We start from the raw sequence: 16,192 nt of genomic DNA, 5'->3' as shown, positions 1-16,192 counted from the left end.
GCATATGCTGCCACCACACAGGGGGCTGTTCAAAGATGGAGAGCGGGGGAAGGGGCCAGTAAATATGTAATTTACTGGCCCCTTCCTTTCCTGAATGAACACAGTGAGTGATCAATAACAATCACTCCTGTGCCCATTGGTCACTGAAGCATAGTAAAATTATGCTTCAGTATGTGAAGGAGCAGGAAGCCTCAGGGGCGCTTCCTATTCATTCATCTGTGCAGCTGAGGCTACAGAGAAAAGAGACGGATAAACTTACTGTATGTCCTCAGTTACTTTCAGTGGAGAGGCCGTCAGGTAGGCTGTATGGGGCCCCACGATTTCCAACAGCAGCCCCGCACATGGGTAAAAGGGAGGACTCTGCTGGGCATACATCGACGTAAGAGGGGACTCTAATGAGCACTGCTGGATGCAAAGGAGGGGATTCTGATGGGCACTCCTCAATGTAAGGAGGGGATTCTGATGGGCACTCCTCAATGTAAGGAGGGGATTCTGATGGGCACTCCTCAATGTAAGGAGGGGATTCTGATGGACACTCCTCAATGTAAGGAGGGGATTCTGATGGACACTCCTCAATGTAAGGAGGGGATTCTGATGTACACTCCTCAATGTAAGGAGGGGATTCTGATGGACACTCCTCAATGTAAGGAGGGGATTCTGATGGGCACTCCACAATGTAAGGAGGGGAATCTGATGGGCACTCCTCAATGTAAGGAGGGGATTCGGATGGACACTCCTCAATGTAGGGAGGGGATTCTGATGGACACTCCTCAATGTAAGGAGGGGATTCGGATGGACACTCCTCAATGTAAGGAGGGGATTCTGATGGACACTCCTCAATGTAAGGAGGGGATTCTGATGGACACTCCTCAATGTAAGGAGGGGATTCTGATGGATACTCCTCAATGTAAGGAGGGGATTCTGATAGGCACTCCTCAATGTAAGGAGGGGATTCTGATGTACACTCCTCAATGTAAGGAGGGGATTCTGATGGACACTCCTCAATGTAAGGAGGGGATTCTGATGGACACTCCTCAATGTAAGGAGGGGATTCTGATGAACACTCCTCAATGTAAGGAGGGGATTCTGATGGGCACTCCTCAATGTAAGGAGGGGATTCTGATGGTCACTCCACAATGTAAGGAGGGGATTCTGATGGATACTCCTCAATGTAAGGAGGGGATTCTGATAGGCACTCCTCAATGTAAGGAGGGGATTCTGATGTACACTCCTCAATGTAAGGAGGGGATTCTGATGGACACTCCTCAATGTAAGGAGGGGATTCTGATGAACACTCCTCAATGTAAGGAGGGGATTCTGATGGGCACTCCTCAATGTAAGGAGGGGATTCTGATGTACACTCCTCAATGTAAGGAGGGGATTCTGATGGGCACTCCTCAATGTAAGGAGGGGATTCTGATGAACACTCCTCAATGTAAGGAGGGGATTCTGATGAACACTCCTCAATGTAAGGAGGGGATTCTGATGGACACTCCTCAATGTAAGGAGGGGATTCTGATGGACACTCCTCAATGTAAGGAGGGGATTCTGATGGACACTCCTCAATGTAAGGAGGGGATTCTGATGGGCACTCCTCAATGTAAGGAGGGGATTCTGATGGACACTCCTCAATGTAAGGAGGGGATTCTGATGGGCAATCCTCAATGTAAAGAGGGGATTCTGATGGACACTCCTCAATGTAAGGAGGGGATTCTAATGGGCACTCCTCAATGTAAGGAGGGGATTCTGATGGGCAATCCTCAATGTAACCTCAATGTAAGGAGGGGATTCTGATGGACACTCCTCAATGTAAGGAGGGGATTCTGATGGACACTCCTCAATGTAAGGAGGGGATTCTGATGGGCACTCCTCAATGTAAGGAGGGGATTCTGATGGACACTCCTCAATGTAAGGAGGGGATTCTAATGGGCACTCCTCAATGTAAGGAGGGGATTCTGATGGGCAATCCTCAATGTAACCTCAATGTAAGGAGGGGATTCTGATGGACACTCCTCAATGTAAGGAGGGCAGGTACTATCCATTTCTGTTTTTAGTGTAATATAACACCTATAGTTGCTTGCTGTTTTTTACTTTGTTGGATAAGCGCAGTAGTTTTTCTACCATTGTTCTCCCGGCTGTAGGTGTTAGGAGGGGGAGGGAGCATTTTCAAGACTAGTAAGACATATGCCGCGTACACACGATCATTTTTTCCAACTTCATCATCAAAACGATGTTGCCCACACACGATCATTTTTTACAATTCGAAAAACAACATCGTTTAAAACGTCGTTTAAAAATGCAAATGTTCGAAAAAAAATGTGTCTTTTTTCTGAACCTGAAAAATGATGTGAAGCCCACACACCATCATTTTAAATGACATTTTTTTAAAACGTCGTTTTTTTCATGCCGAAAAAATTATTGCGTGTATGTTTTTTTCAACCAGATCATTAAAACGGCCTTGCCTACACACGATCGTGAGAAAAAAAATGCTCTAGCAAAGCGCGGTGACGTACAACACGTAGGACGGCACTATAAAGGGGAAGTTCCATGCCGATGACGCCACCCTTGGGGCTGCTTTAGCTGATTCCGTGTTAGTAAAAGATGATTCGCGCTTTTCTGTCTGTTACAGCGTGATGAATGTGCTTACTCAATTACGAACGGTAGTTTTACTAGAACGAGCGCTCCCGTCTCATAACTTGCTTCTGAGCATGCGGGTTTTTTTTCACGTCGTTAAAGCCCACACACGATCATTTTTTACAACGTTAAAATCTACGTGAAAAATTAGAGCATGTTCAATGGCCGATCCTAGGGTCACAGGCGCCTGGGTGCAGAAATATTTTTTGGCGCCCCCCCACATGGGCGTGGTCATTTTACTAACTCCTCCCCTTTACAAATGTTTCTATGGCAATGACTTAACCACAGAGATGCTCCCCCGACAGAGAGTCTGTTAGAAAGACCCCCAGACATACTACAGACATGGTTCAGGAGACGATCAGAGACTGCAGACATAGTACAGGAGACGATCAGAGACTGCAGACATAGTATAGGAGATGATCAGAGACTGCAGACATAGTATAGGAGACGATCAGAGACTGCAGACATGGTACAGGAGACGATCAGAGACTGCAGACATAGTACAGGAGACGGTCAGAGACTGCAGACATAGTACAGGAGACGGTCAGAGACTGCAGACATAATACAGGAGATGGTCAGAGACTGCAGACATAGTATAGGAGATGATCAGAGACTGCAGACATAGTACAGGAGACGGTCAGAGACTGCAGACATAGTACAGGAGACGGTCAGAGACTGCAGACATAATACAGGAGATGGTCAGAGACTGCAGACATAGTATAGGAGATGATCAGAGACTGCAGACATAGTACAGGAGACGGTCAGAGACTGCAGACATAGTACAGGAGACGGTCAGAGACTGCAGACATAGTACAGGAGACGATCAGAGACTGCAGACATAGTATAGGAGATGATCAGAGACTGCAGACATAGTATAGGAGACGATCAGAGACTGCAGACATAGTACAGGAGATGGTCAGAGACTGCAGACATACTACAGGAGATGGTCAGAGACTGCAGACATAGTACAGGAGACGATCCGAGACTGCAGACATAATACAGGAGATGGTCAGAGACTGTAGACATAGTACAGGAGATGGTCAGAGACTGTAGACATAGTACAGGAGATGGTCAGAGACTGTAGACATAGTACAGGAGATGGTCAGAGACTGCAGACATACTACAGGAGATGGTCAGAGACTGCAGACATAGTACAGGATACGGTCAGAGACTGTAGACATAGTACAGGAGATGGTCAGAGACTGTAGACATAGTACAGGAGATGGTCAGAGACACATGAGTTCTGGACGGACACACACCTATGCTCAGAACACTAGTTCTGGACAGACACAAACAAGGAGAGGAGGGAGGGGAGAACTCTGCCACTTTGGCGCCCCCACCTCTGCAGGCGCCTGGGTGCAAAGCACCCTGTGCACCCTGCCTAGGATCGGCCCTGATCAAAGATACGAGAAACAAGCAGATTCAGTAGCTGCAGATATGAGAAAACAAAGCTACATCAGTGATGGTCACACACCATGAGACTTTCAGAAGCTCCCTCTGTAGGTCACATCACTGCCTACCCCAGCGAGGTCCATCAGATTCCAGAGACTCGCTTCAAACTCTCCGCCCGTGGCTCCCGCAGCTCACAGCCTGAAATACAAAGACGTCAGACGATCTTTAATGTAATTGTAAATCCCTTCAACACTTAACGGTCTCATAGGCGTGCACACAGGGTGTGCCGGTTGTGCCTGGGCACACCCTAATCCCTGTGCAGTACTGTTTCCCCATGCTTCCTGGCACCCACCCCCTGTGTCCCTCCTGCAGTGCTGCCAGCTTCCCTCCTCCCCCTCCGGCTGCTACGGGGGGGTTGTTTCAGGATTGACAGCGGGGGCAGGGGCTGGTAAATATGAATATTTCATTTACCAGCCCCTTCCTTTTCTGAATTTTCCCGGATATTTTATAGATAGGCAACTCCTATCCTCATATTGGTGAGTGGTTCCACATTAAAGCGGAGGTCCACCCGAATTTTATTTATTTAAAAGCCAGCAGCTACAAATACTGCAGCTACAAATGCCTGTGCAGCGGCAGCACGCCCGCGATGTTGGCAGCCGAGGCCGAGCAATCGCTCGTCTCTTGGCTGCCCCCGCCTCCATTCCCGGTGAGGGAATCACAAAGTGAAGCGTTGCAACTTCACTGCCCGGTTCCCTACTGCGCATGCGTGATCGGCACAGCCTGTCCTCACTGGTCCCCGCTCTCTCCTGGAAAGTTTGTTTCCCAGGAGACAGAGGGTAGGGGGCGGGGGAGTGGTATAATGCCCGGAAGTAACTGCGCTATAAACAAAAATAAAGCGACAATTTTGAAAAAAATTCAATATTTTTTACTTTTTGTTATAATAAATATCCCCCAAAAACATATATAAAAAAAATGTTTTCCTCAGTTTAGGCCGATACGTATTCTTCTACCTATTTTTAGTAAAAAAAAATCGCAATAAGCATTTATCGATTGGTTTGCGCAAAATTTATAGCGTTTACAAAATAGGTGATAGTTTTTTTTCATTTTTATTAATTTTTTTTTTTTTTACTACTAATGGCGGCGATCAGCGATTTTTTTTCATGACTGCGACATTATGGCGGACACTTCGGACAATTTTGACACATTTTTGGGACCATTGTCATTTTCACAGCAAAAAATGCATTTAAATTGCACTGTTTATTGTGAAAATGACAGTTGCAGTTTGGGAGTTAACCACAGGGGGCGCTGTAGGAGTTAGGGTTCACCTAGTGTGTGTTTACAACTGTAGGGGGGTGTGGCTGTAGGATGGACGTCATCGATCGAGTCTCCCTATATAAGGGATCACTCGATCGATGCAGCCGCCACAGTGAAGCACGGGGAAGCCGTGTTTACATAAGGCTCTCCCCGTTCTTCAGCTCCGGGAAGCGATCGCGACGGAGCGGCTAGAAACTAATAGCCACGCCCTCGTCCCGGATCGCTCCCCGAGGGAACCCGACCGCCGCATGTAGCGGGGGGGGGGGGGGGTCCCGATCGGACCCCCGACCCGCGGAAAGGCAAGGACGTACATGTACGCCCATTTGCCTGTACGTGCCATTCTGTGGACGTACATATACATGCGGCCGTCGGGAAGTGGTTAAAGCGGGGTTCCACCCACGATTTGTTTTTGTTTTTTTTTAAAAGTCAGCAGCTACAAACACTGTAGCTACTGACTTTTAAGGCCGGGTACTCACGAGCAAACATGTACGGTGAAACCGGTCCGTCGGACCGTTTTCACCGTACATGCCTGCCAGAGGGCTTCTGTACGATGGTTGTACTAACCATCGTACAGAAGTCCGCGCGTAAACAATACGCGGGGCGTGTCCGCGTCGTCGCCGCGGCGATGACGCGGAGACGTGGGCGGGCCTGCCATTTAAAGGCTTCCACGCATGCGTCAAAGTCATTCGACGCATGCGAGGGACGGCGGGCGCTCGGACATGTACGGTAGGTCTGTACTGACGACCGTACATGTCCGAGCGGGCAGGATTCCAGCGGACGGTTTTAAAACACGTCCAGGAATATTTGCCCGCTGGGAAAAAGCCCGGCGGGCAAATGTTTGCTGGAATTCGGCCCGCTCGCGCCTACACACGACCGAACATGTATGCTGAAATTGGCCCGCACACCAGTTTCAGCATACATGTTTGGTCGTGTGTACGGGGCCTAATAAGGACACTTACCTGTCCTTTTTTTTTTCAGAGGGAATTTCGTCTCAAACTTGTCTTGCCTACACACGGTCACACCAAATTCCGACCATCAAGAACGCGGTGACGTACAACACTACGACGAACCGAGGAAAATAAAGTTCAATGCTTCCGATCATGCGTCAACTTCATTCCGAGCATGCGTGTTTATTTTTTATGCAACAGAGACTACCGGAATTTCCGACAAGAACTTTTCCAGTCGGAAAAATTGAGAACCAGCTCTCGATTTTTTTTCTTGGCGGGTGTATCTCCAGATACGCCGTCGTAAGTCTGAATCCGGGCCGTCGTATCTTGGCGCCTGATTCAAAGAATCAGATACGCCAGAATTTGTCTAAGATACGACTGACGTAAGTCTCTTATGCCGTCGTATCTCAACTGCATATTTACGCTTGCCGCTAGGGGCGCTTCCGTAGATTTACGTGTAGAATATGCAAATGAGCTAGATGCGCCGATTCACGAACATACTTGCGCCCGGCGCATTGATATACGTCGTTTACGTAAGGCGTATGACCGGCGTAAAGTTACCCCTGCTATATGAGGCGCAGGCAATGTTAAGTATGGACGTCGGAACAGCGTCGAATTTTCCGTTGTTTGCGTAAGTCGTACGCGAATAGGGCTGTGCGTAAGTTACGTTCACGTCAAAAGCATTGAGTATTTGCGACGTGATTCTGAGCATACGCACTGGGATACGTCCACGGACGGCGCATGCGCCGTTCGTTCGGCCCCTCATTTGCATGGGGTCACAGTTCATTATAATAAAACACGCCCACTGCCAACCTACTTTCAATTACGTGGGTTTACGCCGGCCCATATACGCTACGCCGCCGTAACTTGGGGCGCAAGTTGTTTGAATATGGTACTCGCCACTCTAAATTACGGCGGCGTAGCGTATATGAGATGCGCTACGCCCGCATAAAGTTAGGCCATTCTTTCTGAATCCGGGCCATCGTTTTTTGTAGGGTTCCAGTGGCGGTGCGTCCATAGAGGGCGCAGGAGCGCCGCCCCCTCTCGCTCCTGCACCGCCACTGAAAACAATACATAGATTCATACATTGCATGAATCCATGTATTGTCACCGCTGCCGCCCACTATTCAGATGGCCGGCCCCCTGGCGAGCGCCGGCCATCTGAATAAAGGCAGCTGGTTGGCTGTGGAAGTGTCTATCAGGGCCAGCGGCTCTTATAGGCTTTCCGATTACAGCCTGAGGGCTGTAATCGGCTTCCAAATAGTTAACCAGGGGACGCACGTGTGTGCGTTCCCTGGTTAACACTGGCACGCATCTCAGCCAATCAGGTTCACCGGATCTGGTTACCGGTAACCTGATTGGCTGAAGCGACACCGAGGGCGGGACTACATCGAGGGATTGTGGAGGAGGATGCCTGACCGAGAAAGGTAAGTGCCGGGCGGGGGGGGGCAATCTGGCAGCATTTTGGGGCAATCTGGCGGCATTTTACTGGCAAACTGGCAGCAATTGATGGGCACAGTGGCGACAATGGCATGGCACAGTGGCTGCGTTTGGCATGGCACAGTGGCGACAGTTGATGGGCACAGTGGCGACAATGGCATGGCATAGTGGCTGCATTTGGCATGGCACAGTGGAGACAATTGATGGGCACAGTGGCGACAATGGCATGGCACAGTGGCTGCGTTTGGCATGGCACAGTGGTGACAATTGATGGCACAATGGCTGCGTTTGGCATGGCACAGTGGCGACAATCGATGGGCACAGTGGCAACAATTGATGGCACAATGGCTGCGTTTGGCATGGCACAGTGGCGACAATTGATGGGCACAGTGGCGACAATGGCATGGCACAGTGGCTGCGTTTGGCATGGCACAGTGGTGACAATTGATGGCACAATGGCTGCGTTTGGCATGGCACAGTGGCGACAATCGATGGGCACAGTGGCAACAATTGATGGCACAATGGCTGCGTTTGGCATGGCACAGTGGCGACAATTGATGGGCACAGTGGCGACAATGGCATGGAACAGTGGCGACAATTGATGGGCACAGTGGCAACAATTGATGGGCACAGTGGCTGCTTTGATGGCATGGCACAATGGCGACAATTTTATGGCACAGTGGCTCCATTTGATGGCACAGTGGCGACAATTGATGGGCACAGTGGCTGCGTTTGATGGGCACAGTGGTTGCGCTTGATGGGCACAGTGGCAGCAATTGATGGGCACAGTGAGGCTGCAATTGATGTTTTTTTTTTTTTTTAATTGTTTGCGCCCAAAAATTTTGAGCACCAGCAGCCACTGGTTGTCCCGCTACCGAAAACCTAGTACCGAGACTGATACCGAGCATTTGCGCGAGTACTTGTACTCGCACTAATGCTCCCGATTGCTTCACCCGATACCTTGAATGGAGCAAAGGCAGAGGGCGGAGCGTCGAGCGAGTCCTGAAGTAGGCTGGCAGGGAGCCATGTCTCGTCACATTCGGCTACCCATCGCATCTTGCTACGGAAGTGATGTTCCGCCGAGAAATTTCGCACTGCGCATGCGCGATGCGTTCCAAAGGATTTGCGACAATACAGAGCAGTGAAACCGTCAGATAAAGTCACGGAAGTGACGTTACAGACAATACAAAACACTGGGCTATGCGTTCCAAGACTAATACTTCCCTTGTTTCCTTGTGTCTCCAGAACTGCCAGCTGTCCCCCTGTACAACCCAAAGCAACCTGTGGTGTTAGGTTCTGCAATGCTGGTACTTGTAGTACCTATCCAGAGCATCCTGTGGTGATAGATCCTGCAATGCTGGGACTTGTAGTGCCTCTAAAGATGCCAGTTGTCCTTGGACTGCCCTATAAAAGGCAGGGCAACCAGTGCTGATTATCATGCCATGCTGGGACTTGTAGTGTCTCCAGAACTGCCAGCTGTCCCTGTACAACCCAAAGCAACCTGTGGTGTTAGGTTCTGCAATGCTGGTACTTGTAGTGCCTATCCAGAGCATCCTGTGGTAATAGATAAATATATAGAAAAAAATTTTAACCACTAAACCAATGCCGGGAGGACGTCTATTGACGCTATCGGCTCCTCCGGGCACTGGGGGGCGCGCGAGCGCACGCCCGCCTCGTCACTGAGGTGCCGATTGCGCGTGCCTGGCTGCCGCGATGTCCTCCGGGTACCCGGGATCGCCCGTTACACACACAAGGACGCAAATCTCTGTGTGTGTGTAAACACAGAGATCCACGTCCTGTCAGGGAGATGCTGTGTCCCTTGTACATAGGGACACTGATCGGTCACCTCCCCCCCACAGTTAGAATCACTAGTAGGGAACACATTTAACCCCTTGATCGCCCCCTAGATTTAACCCCTTCCCTGCCAGTCACATTTATTGCACTGTTCGCTGTATAAATGTGAATGGTCCCAAAAATGTGTCAAAAGTGTCCGATGTGTCCGCCATAATGTCACAGTCCCAATAAAAATTGCAGATCGCCGCCAATACTAGTAAAAAAATAATAATTCTGTCCCCTATTTTGTAGGCGCTATAACTTTTTTGCGCAAACCAATCACTATACTCTTATTGCGATTTTTTTTTTTACCAAAAATATGTAGAAGAATACGTATCGGCCTAAACTGACAAAAAATTTTTTTTTTTTATTGGGATATTTATTATAGCAAAAAAGTCAACAATATTGGCCCGGATTCACGTACGAGTTATGCCGGCGTATCTCCAGATACGCCGTCATATCTCTGAGTCCGAGCCGTCGTATCTATGCGCCTGATTCTTAGAATCAGTTACGCATAGATTTGTATTAGATCCGACCGGCGTAAGTCTCTTACGCCGTCGTATCTTAACTGCATATTTCCGCTAGGGGCGTGTACGCTGATTTACGCCTAGAAATATGTAAATCGGCTAGATACGCCAATTCACGAACGTACGCCCGGCCGACGCAGTACAGATACGGCGTTTACGTTAGGCTTTTCCCGGCGTAAAGTTACCCCTGCTATATGAGGAGTAGATGAGGCGTACCAATGTTAAATATGGACGTCGTTCCCGCGTCGAATTTTGAAAATTTTGCGTAAGTTGTTCGCGAATAGGGCTGGGCGTCATTTCCGTTCACGTCGAAAGCATTGGCTTCTTGCGTGTTAATTTGGAGCATGCGCACTGGGATACTTTCACGGACGGCGCATGCGCCGTTCGTAAAAAAAAACGTCATTTACGTGAGGTCACATTAAATTTACATAACACACGCCCACATCTACCACATTTGAATTAGGCGGGCTTACGCCGGCCTATTTACGCTATGCGGCCGCAACTTTAGTTTGAGAATACGGCACTTGCCTGTCAAAAATAAAAACCGCAGAGGTGATCAAATACCACCAAAAGAAAGCTCTATGTGTGGGGGGAAAAAAGAATGCCGATTTTGTTTGGGAGCCACGTGGCACGACCGCGCAATTGTCAGTTAAAGCGACGCAGTGCCGAAAGCTGAAGTTTCGCCTGGGCAGGAAGGGGAGGGGGTATATGTGCCCAGTAAGCAAGTGGTTAAAGTATCGGTAATCGGTATCGGCGAGTACTTGAAAAAAAAAGTATCGGTGCTTAAAAAAGTGGTATCGGGGCAACCCTCGTTTTTTTTGATGCACCAGACGTAAATATTAAAATATTGTCCATGGGTGACTCCGCTATCCTAGCCCATGACTGAAGCCCCGTACACACGACCGAGAAACTCGACGGGCAAAACACATCGTTTTGCTCGTCGAGTTCCTTGTTAGGCTGTCAGAAAACTCGTCGAGCCAAATTTTCCCATTGCCCAACGAGGAAATAGAGAACATGCTCTCTATTTGGCTCGACGAGTTTCCCGACGGGTTTCTCGGCGAAAAGTGTACACACGACCGGTTTTCTCGGCAGAATACGTCTCCCATCGAGTTTCTTGCTGGATTCTGCCGAGAAAACCGGTCGTGTGTACGGGGCCTGACACGAGGGTTGCTTGTATTTATCTCTGTAAATTGAAGGTCCAGCTTACCTCCCCTGGTCAAGAATGTCCTTCCTGTGTCCTTCCTGTGTTCTTCCTATGTCCTTCCTGTGTCCTTCCTATGTTCTTCCTGTGTTCTTCCTGTGTCCTTCCTGTGTCCTTCCTATGTTCTTCCTGTGTTCTTTCTATGTCCTTCCTGTGTCCTTCCTGTGTCCTTCCTCTGTCCTTCCTGTGTTCTTCCTGTGTTCTTCCTATGTCCTTCCTGTGTCCTTCCTATGTCCTTCCTGTGTCCTTCCTATGTTCTTCCTGTGTTCTTCCTGTGTCCTTCCTGTGTCCTTCCTATGTTCTTCCTGTGTTCTTTCTATGTCCTTCCTGTGTCCTTCCTGTGTTCTTCCTATGTCCTTCCTGTGTTCTTCCTATGTTCTTCCTGTGTTCTTCCTGTGTCCTTCCTGTGTTCTTCCTATGTCCTTCCTGTGTCCTTCCTATGTTCTTCTTGTGTCCTTCCTGTGTCCTTCCTATGTTCTTCTCACAAACTCGGCTCCAGCCAATTGTCCCGAAGGTGAATATCAGCGAGAATGTTGGAAACTCAGAGAAGAGTCTGGTCCTGATGTTCTCTGGCTGCAGCCAAAACCCCCCAAACAAAACAGAACGATCGAGGCCGGAGAAATTAGCTGAGGCCCACAGAACGTACAGAAAAGGCTGCTGGTCGCGGGACGCAAAGCACCATGGGCTGCTGACCTTCTATTAGGAGGCATTGTCCTAGAGGACCCAGCAAATGTTTTATAGGGTCGTCTCTCATTCCACAACTACGTTCTCCGTTTTGCCGACTAGCCTGCTACTCACATTGATAGAGGAGAAACGACTGACAGAAAAATACAATGGTGTAGATTCAGGTAGGGGCGCGCAATGATACGACGGCGCAGCGTATCGTATTTACGCTCCGCCGCCGCAACTTACAGGAGCAAGTGCAGTATTCACAAAGCACTTGCTCCGTAAGTTGCGGCGGCGTAGCGTAAATGGGGCGCCGGCTTAAGCGCGCGTAATTCAAATGTGGATGAGGGGGCGTGTTTTATGTAAATGTATGATGACCTGACGTGATTGACGTTTTTTTTACGGACGGCGCATGCCGTGTACCTATGTCAGTGTGCATTGCTTCTAAATACGGCGCAACGACGTATTGGTTTCGACGTGAACGTAAATTACGTCCAGCCCTATTCACTAACGACTTACGCAAACGACGTAAAAAATTCAAATTTCGAAGCGGGAACGACGTCCATACTTAACATTGGCTGCGCCTCCTAATAGCAGGAACAACCTTACGCCGAAAAAGCCTAACGTAAACGACGTAAAAAAATTGCGACGGGTGTACGTACGTTTGTTAATCGGTGTATCTAGGTAATTAGCATATTCTACGCCGACAACAACGGAAGCGCCCCTAGCGGCCAACGTAATATTGCACACAATTCTACGCCGCCCGCAATCAAGTTGCGTCGGTGGAGGAAGCCTATTTTTTAAGCGTATCTGCCTTTAAGAATCGGCGTAACGATACGCGGGCGCGGATTTCAAATTACGGCGGTGTATCTGGAGATGCGCCGCCGTAATAGGTACGTGAATCTACCCCAGTAAAACCTTGGATTGCAAGCATAATTCGTTCCAGGAAGCACGCTTGTAATCCAAAGCACTTGTATATCAAAGCAAATTTCCCCATAAGAAATAATGGAAACTCAAATGATTCGTTCCATTTGTTCATAAGTCCTTCAGTTTATAGTCCATATAAAAAAGATTAGAACGATGTGATTGGTTGTGTAACCATAAAATGTCCGTCTACAAATGGAAGCCTCCACAAGAAGCAAAATCCAGCAGGAGCTCCAGATTATAAAAGAGAAGAGAGGCGCCCTGAAGGCCTCGTACACACGACCGGGTTTCTCGGCAAAAACCAGCAAGAAAATGGATTCTTGCCGAGATTCCCGTTCGTGTGTACGAGGCAATCAGGTTTCTCGTCTGAAAATCTGGCCAGAATCTCGACGAGAAAAAAGAACCTTATCTCTTTTTTTTTCTTCTCGAGATTCTTGTCGGCCTGTTTCCCGACGAGAAACCCGAGAGTGTGTAAACATGCCTGTCGCCGTGATAACCCGCGCATGCTCAAAATGACTTTGACGCATGCGCGGTAGCTTCCACGGCATACGCGATGACGTCACCGCGTTCTTTCCTTTCAAGAGAACCGCGGTTCTTTTGAAATGAAAGTCAGTACACTCCGGCGGCAAGAGTTTCTTGCCAAGAATCTCGTCAGGGAAAAACGATGGGTTTTTCCTGACGAGATTCTCGGACGTGTGTACGAGGCCTAAGTGTAGCAATATGGTTACATTTAACCACTTAAGGACCGCCTCATGTACATATACGTCAGCAGAATGGCACAGGCAGGCACATCAACGTATATATACGTGCCCTGCTTGACGTGGGTCGGGGGTCCGATCGGGGGTCCGATCCCCCCCGTACATGCGGCGGTCCCCGTGGCTTCAGGAGCGATCCGGGACGACGGCGCGGCTATTCGTTTATAGCCGCTCCGTCGCGATCGCTCCCCGGAGCTGAAGAACGGGGAGAGCCGTATGTAAACACGGCTTCCCCGTGCTTCACTGTGTCGGCGCATCGATCGCATCATTCCCTTTATAGGGAAGACACGATCGATGACGTCATTCCTACAGCCACACCCCCCTACACTAGTAAACACACACAAAGTAAACCCTAACTCCTACAGCGCCCCCTGTGGTTAACTCCCAAACTGCAAACTGTCATTTTCACAATAAAGAATGCAATTTAAATGCATTTTTTGCTGTGAAAATGACAATGGTCCCAAAAATGTGTCAAAATTGTCCGAAGTGTCCGCCATAATGTCGCAGTCACGAAAAAAATCGCTGATCGCCGCCATTAGTAGTAAAAAAATAAAAATAAATAAAAATGCAAAAAAACTATCCCCTATTTTGTAAACACTATAAATTTTGCGCAAACCAACCGATAAACGATTATTGCGATTTTTTTTACCAAAAATAGGTAGAAGAATACGTATCGGCCTAAACTGAGGAAAAAAAAATGTTATATATGTTTTTGGGGGATATTTATTACAGCAACAAGTAAAAAATATTGCATTTTTTTCAAAATTGTCGCTCTATTTTTGTTTATAGCGCAAAAACTAAAAACCGCAGAGGTGATCAAATACCACCAAAAGAAAGCTCTATTTGTGGGAAAAAAAGGACGCCAATTTTGTTTGGGAGCCACGTCGCACGACCGCGCAATTGTCTGTTAAAGCGACGCAGTCCCGAATCGCAAAAAGTACTCTGGTCTTTGGGCAGCAATATGGTCCGGGGGGTAAGTGGTTAAGGTACAACATTTAGCAACTCACATGATTTATGATTAAAAGAGGCACATCTAAGTATGGAGGCATCCGAGGTAAAGCGATACCATGATCTCCATACTATAGCGGGGCAGAAGTGACATCATAACATCCCTTACACCCATAGCTCTTTTTTTTAACTTGTAAACAACAAATCTCAGGAAGAGGCTCGGTCCTTTAACCACTTAAGGACCCCTTCACGCCGATATACGTCGGCAGAATGGCACGGCTGGGCACAAGCACGTACCTGTACGTGTCTCTTTAAGGCCCAGCCATGGGGTTGCGAGCGACCTGGCCTGAAGCTCCGGACCCGCGGACCCGATCGTCACCGGAGGTGAAGAACGGGGAGAGGTGAGTGTAAACACACCTTCCCTGTTATTCATTGTGGCAGTGTCAGTGATCGTGTGTTCCCTGATATAGGGAAAGACGATCACTGACATCACATGTCCAGCCCCACCCCCCTACAGTTAGAAACACATACGAGGTCACACTTAACCCCTTCAGAGCCCCTTAGTGGTTAACTCCTAAACTGCAATTGTCATTTTCACAGTAATCAGTGCATTTTCATAGCACTTTTTGCTGTGAAAATGACAATGGTCCCAAAAATGTGTCAAAATTGTCCGATGTGTCCGCCATAATGTCGCGGTCACAAAAAAAAATCGCTGATCGCCACCATTAGTAGTAAAAGATTAATTATTAATAAAAATGCCATAAAAATATACCCTCTTTTGTAAACGCTATAAATTTTGCGCAAACCAATCGATAAACGCTTATTGCGAATTTTTTTACCAAAAATATGTAGAAGAATACGTATCGACCTAAACTGAGGGAAAAAAATGTTTTTTTATATATATTTTTGGGGATAATTATTATATCAAAAAGTAAAAAATATTGAATTTTGTTCAAAATTGTCGCTCTATTTTTGTTTATAGCGCAAGAAATAAAAATGCAGAGGTGATCAAATACCACCAAAAGAAAGCTCTATTTGTGGGGAAAAAAAGGACGCCAATTTTGTTTGGGGGCCACGTCGCACGACCGCCGCAATTGTCAGTTAAAGCGACGCAGCGCCGAATCGCAAAAAGGGGCAAGGTCCTTAACAAGCATAATGGTACGGGGCTTAAAGCGGGAGTTCACCCGAAAAAAAAGGTTTTAACATTAGATTGAGACTAATTAAGGGGAGCAGAAACTGGTATTTTTTTTTAAATCAATGCAGTACTTACCGTTTTAGAGATCGATGTTCTCCCGCCGCTTCCGGGTACGATTTTCGGGACTGGGCGTTCCTATTTGATTGACAGCCTTCCGACGGTCGCATACAGCGCGTCACCAGGTGCAGAAAGAAGCCGAACGTCGGTGCGGCTCTATACTGCGCCTGTGCACCGACGTTCGGCTACTTTCGGAAACTTGTGACGCGCTGTATGCGACCGTCCGAAGCCTGTCAATCAAATAGGAATGCCCAGTCCCGAAGACCATACCCGGAAGCGGCGGGAGAACATCTCTCTCTACAACGGTAAGTACTGCATTGATTTAAAAAAAAATACCTGTTTCTGCTCCCCTTAATTAG

At 48.1% G+C, this 16,192-nt stretch overlaps 1 protein-coding gene across 3 annotated transcripts in view; it reads right to left on the bottom strand.

The window, feature by feature from the left end:
* The window catches only part of LCTL (lactase like), a 69,352-nt gene extending 57,970 nt beyond the window's left edge, over positions 1 to 11,382 (bottom strand). For 2 of the 3 annotated variants that reach the window (XM_040342252.1, XM_040342254.1), the window contains exon 1: positions 4,109 to 4,170. The gene's annotated coding sequence lies outside the window, so the exon portion shown is untranslated. Of the gene's footprint in view, positions 1 to 4,108; positions 4,225 to 11,294 lie in introns of those variants that run through there. The other variant, XM_040342253.1, reaches the window with a different exon arrangement.
* Positions 11,383 to 16,192: the final 4,810 nt, after the last annotated feature.

The sequence above is a fragment of the Rana temporaria genome, chromosome 3 (genome assembly GCF_905171775.1).
Source record: "Rana temporaria chromosome 3, aRanTem1.1, whole genome shotgun sequence".
In the NCBI taxonomy this organism is placed as follows: Eukaryota; Metazoa; Chordata; class Amphibia; order Anura; family Ranidae; genus Rana; species Rana temporaria.
Note: the sequence above shows the minus strand (reverse complement) of the source record. Positions and strands in the feature narration are given on the sequence as shown.